General features: G+C 44.2%; 1 pseudogene; it reads right to left on the reverse strand.

Annotated features, from left to right (window-relative positions):
• Positions 1-3348: 3348 nt before the first annotated feature.
• On the reverse strand, positions 3349-4538 carry LOC116913447 (annotated as a pseudogene).
• Between the last annotated feature and the right edge of the window lie 986 nt (positions 4539-5524).

Raw genomic sequence — 5524 nt, forward strand, 5'->3', positions numbered from 1 at the left:
CACTAGTAATCCTGAGTTGAGAGAAAGTTTCATTTTCTAAGTAAGAGGAGGCCAGTGCCATGTTGTGTCACGTGATGTCTCAAGCGAGGGAACTTTAAACAAAGAAACAGTCTAATAGGTCCCCTGCTGTAGTGAGTAGTGACAGCTCAGAGAGTTCGAGATTAAAGCTGCTTTTTAAAGAAAAGTCATTCAGGATACTCATATTCCTTCTAACGTGGGCTCTGTGGGAATTTTGGGTTGAAATCCTAGCTAGACAAGCTACTTCTTAATAACAGGTATTATTAGAAGGTGATTATGTTTGTTTTTAAGAAGAAGAGAGTAAAGAGATTACCTGAATCAAGTAGGGATTTTCACCCACGGTTCAGAACTTAGATAGGGAAAAATTAGTCACTGACTCCAAGTAGAAAATTGGGATATTTACAAGTTATTAAGGTTAAATAAAAATCTGAGGCTCCGGGTAGAGAGCTTGACAGATTGATATATTTTGGGCTAAAGTTCTGGTTTGATAAGTTGCTTGTTGATATTAGAGTTGATAGAAGGTGTTTAGTTTGTTTTATGAATTACCCTGCTAAAGGCCATATGGCTCATTGATGCTGGCTAGCGAGGGTTTGTGGTTATTTTTGATATTTTCCACCACAGAAAGCTCAGATTCTCTTAACGTGGGCTCCACAGGAATTTTGGATTAATTTCCTGATATGACAGATTAAAAAAGCCCAATAGGCTCACACACTATTGTTTAGCTTACTTCCTTCTTTAAAATTGTTTAATCTTCGTAATGGGTGTGACTTTGAGTTTCATGGTTATATTATTACTCTGGGAGAGAGTGCAAGATACCAGCTTTTCTGGTTACAGACTAAAGATCACAGTATTTTGAGAGAAAGGTTTTGTCTTTGTGTTTTTAAAAATGGTGATTAGGCTCTAGAAACCTCACAGAGTCATACTGATCAGATTTGAGAGAGGGAGACCGCCTAAAAACTAGATTCAAGAGAATCAAACAAAAAGATATCTCTATTCTAAACTTTGTCTTGAGAATTAGATTTTGCAGAATGTACCTACTTGGATTCCTGATCTCAAGGACTTTCAGCTGGGTCCAATCAAGACACACATCTGGCTACAGCATTTATTCCATTTTCCCTACCCCCCAAGGATATCTCAACGCCCATGCACAGCTTGAAGAAGTTACAGAAGAGTCATTGCCCCAATTCCCTGCACTTTTGGGGGGCTGAAAGTGGTTATTCTAAGATTATTTTTATGAGGAATTTAGAAATGTTTGTAATTTAATGGGGAGGAATTAGCTAGATTGAGTTATACAGCCATAATTTCATTTGATAACTAAGCTAAAATCATATCTTTGCTTTGGTATAGAATTTATTTGTTAAAAAAGTTTAAAAGTACAAGGTTTAGAGCCAGTCCTTCTATTGATGCCATTACAAACTTCTGAGTTGATTACACATGTGAGTTAAGGGCCAAATAGCAAATTCATGGCTCTAAGTTTGTTATAATACTTTCAAGATAATAAGATAATTAACAGACAACAGTCCAGATTACCTTATATAGATAGATGGTTTTCAAATATGTCAGAAATCCACAAAATCTGAGATGTAAAGTTATTTATCTTTGGTTGAGACATGTCTGCTCCTAACAGTTCCTTTTTGGCAGATTTAACAAAGAAATTGAGCATCTCTACTTCCAGGTGAGGTAATACATTGTGGCTAGGCAGCCACTGGGCAGAAACTGCCTGTTTCATCTGCAGACTAATACTGTCCAAAAAGGGACGCCTTATGCAGAAGAGATATGACTTATGACTGATATCTCTACCAAGCCAGAATTATTAGCCCTTGGAGGTTTCTGCGTTTCAAGAGTCTGTCAGTTGATTTTGGGCCAGAGGCTGACGACTCGCGCTCACATGTTGCTAACAGAGGACTGTGCTAGTGGAGATTTGTCTCTGCAACCTCTCAGTTCTGCAAGCTGTGTTAGGCTTTCTATGTGTATAGATATTAGGTCATTCTCAGATTTCTGACGGGGTTGAAGACTGGTTATATTCTCATAGCCATTCAGGTTGTTTTAACTCTGAAAATACATATTTTATTAGACAGTTATCAGATAGTAAAGAAGCTAGCCAAGAAATAACATAGATTTTAAGCCTTTCTAAAGCTGAAATGGATAACTAAATGTTCTGTTTAACTGATAAAGTGTTGGACTGGGTGTTAGTTATATTTTATATTTTTAATTACAAAATGATAATAGTTGTGCTCAGCTTATATTTGAGGGAAAAGTTTTTTTTTTTAATTAGACAAAAAGGGTGAAATGTAGGATGTCATACGGGTGAAGGCAGGTACAAGATAGAACGAGGACTGTCATTGGACGAGAAGGAAGAATGGGCGGGAGAAAAGTTTTAGAGAGAGGAGGAGACTGGAGGAGGCAGAAGAGGCAGTGGAGAGAACCTGGAGGCTGAGGTTAAGATTCCTCTCTATACATTTACAGCAACATCTGGTCTTTCTTTTTAAAATAAAAAAATAATAATTATTTTCTGCATAGAAGTACACTGTAGCTGTCTTCAGACACACCAGAAGAGGGCATCAGATCCCATTACAGATGGTTGTGAGCCACCATGTGGTTGCTGAAAATTGAACTCAGGACCTCTGGAAGAGCAGTCAGTGCTCTTAATCCTGAGTCATCTGTCCAGCCCCAGAGTTCTGCTCTTTCTTTTCCGCTGTTTTGCTGACATCATTGGTCTTATTAATTTCAATGTAATGACTTGTGAAAGCAGGCTAGATACGAACTTGAAACTTTGTTTGGCTACTGCCTTGCTGTGAGCTGTTAGGCAAATCAAACGTTTCATGCTTGGGGCTAGAGACGGACCTTGAGTAGTTACTGCTCTTGTAGAGGATCTAGATTCAGTAGCTAGCACCCACATGAGAGCTTACAGCTATCTGCAACTCTAGTGCCAGGGAACCCAAAGTCTTCTCTGGCTTCTAAAAACACCAGTGTTCTCCTGGTGCACACAGACACATGCAGGCAAACACTCATACACATAAATATCAATTTTTTTTTTTTTTGCCTGTCCACATTTGGTGTGTTTATTAGCCCACATTTTGAAGCAGTTCATGACCAGCATTGTGCTTTGGGTTTTTGGTTTACAATGAATGAAAGCATCTCTTTAAAAGGCACGTTTTCGTTAAATAGGCAGGAAAGTTCCCCACCTTCCTCTTCCCCTCTTTGGAGAGAGAGCATCCCCCTTTGCAGACCTGTACTGCACCCTAGAAGCATTCAGCAAAGCAGCCCTTAGCATCCCAACCCCTTTCCCTCCTCCCCTGCACTAGGGATGAGGACAGCACTCCTCACAGCTCACTTGCTCTTCAGATCCTTCAAGGCTGACTCCAAGCTCCCCACATCCCAGATGCTCATGCCACCGTCCATGCCTGTGGTGCAGAACTGCGAGCACTTGGCCTTGCCCCCGCTGAGCCCTGAGATTTGACTGACGCTGTTCTTGTGCAGTGAATCCAGGCCAGCCCCTGTGGCTGCACCCCCTTCAGAGCTGGCCTTCTTGTCCAGGTTCGGGAAGCGCTCTCGGGCTGTCAGGCCACGCTGGGAGTTCTGCTTGGGTACGTCCAGCCGGCCACCAAAGCTCAATGTCCCTGCAGCGTTGTCATAGGTAAACAGCACCGGGAAGCAGTCGTGGCCTGCTGCCACGAGACTATTTTCTGTGATGAAGGTGATGGCCAGGAGCAGTAATGTCTCAGAGGCCAGGGTTGCCACGGCCATCTTTTCCTCAGTATCTACCAGGGCTGTCATGGCTGACTCAAGCAACTCGGCTCCCACTGGCCAAGAAGCAGACACCACGCACCCAGCCACAGCTGCTGCTCGATTCAAACATCAGCTCTCCAAAGGTCATCTTGGAGCCCCATGGTGTAGGGGTGGCCATTCCTCCACCTCCTTGATATAGGCAGAGAAGATCCTGCACTTGAAGTCACAGGAGCCTGCAGCCAGGAGCACGTTGTTGGGATGCCAGTCCGGGCTAAGGACAGTGGAGCGGATGGGCTTTTTGATGTGTTTGCACACCCACCAGTCATTCTCCTGCTCAAAATAACAGATGGAAATGACACGGGAACCACTGACCACGGTGAACTTGTTCTCACTGGGGGCCCAGCGCACGGAGCGGGCAGCTCGATTAATCCGAAGGATGACCAGTGTAGGCTTCCACGTGCGGCCCTTCAGCGTCCATACATAGGCATTGCGGTCTGCGCCGCAGGTCAATACTCTCGGGGGCCCAGTCGATGCCTGTCACCTGCCCATTGAGCTCGTGCACCTTGTTCCACTTGGCACCGCTCTTCTCATAGATGTGCACCTCGTGGTTGTTGGGGCAGATGGCGATCTGAGTACGGTCCTTGTTCCAAGCATGGCAGCTGATGGGCTCCACCAGGAAGCTGTGGTAGGCCATAGTCACTTGTCTCCTGGACCTCGGGTCTCCTCGGCCGCGGACTCTGGACAGTCGACGCGCCGAACCGGCTCTGAGACCCGCGCAAGGTCGCAGCCACTTCCTCCAATATCAATCTTTTAAAAAGGCTTTGTGCTCCATTTTAATTTATATCAGGTGCTGTGCTGGCTAGCTTTGTGTCAAGTTGACACAAGCTAGAGTCATTTGTGAAGAGGAACCCTCAACGGAGAAACCCACCAGACTGTCCTGAGGGCAAGCCTGTGTTACATTTTCTTACTTGGTGAATGATATGGAATGACTCAGTCCATTGTAGGTGGTGCTGGTCATCCAGGTAGTATAAGGAAGCAGGCTGAGCCATGAGAAGCAAACCAGATCTACCATGACTTCTGTATCCGTTTTTGCCTCCAGGTCCTGCCCTGACTTCCCTCAGTGAGGGGCTGTTACCTGGAAGCAGGAGCTGAAATAAATCATTTCCTTCACAGGTGGCTTTTGGCCACAGCAATAAACACCCTGTGACAGCTGGTATTTAACAGATCAGCCATTCCATAGGGTGTCTCTGAAGCCATGATGAGAAAGATCCTTTAAGGAATTTACCCTGGGACTTCATCCATCCTGAGCACAACTCCAGTTCCAGAGGCTCTGATGCACTCTTCTGACCTTCAGGGCAACAAGCACATGGGGTATACATACATACATTATACATACATACATACATACATACATACATACATACATTATACATACATACATACATACATACATACATGTAGATAAAACATTCACATGAAATGAATAAATCTGTTTTTAAAAGGTCTTAAAACCAAGATAAAACAACAACAGCAGCACAAGGAAGCCAAGGGCAGTCATCTCTGAACGAGTTCACTGATAACAATTAAGCAGAAAGGTTTCAGCTCGTTAAGTCTGTCCTGCCGCCCAGGCTCCATGAGAAGGTGACGAGAACTGCGTTCTGAGGTGCCTCGGCCAGCTTTCCATCAGTACAGCAAACTGGCTTCCTTAGCTTTGACAAAGGGCTTGTGTCCTTCACAGTTCTGTTCCATCCCGAACCAGAAATCGCATGCACTGAGC

This window comes from Rattus rattus, chromosome 12 (assembly GCF_011064425.1).
Source record: "Rattus rattus isolate New Zealand chromosome 12, Rrattus_CSIRO_v1, whole genome shotgun sequence".
Taxonomy (NCBI): domain Eukaryota; kingdom Metazoa; phylum Chordata; class Mammalia; order Rodentia; family Muridae; genus Rattus; species Rattus rattus.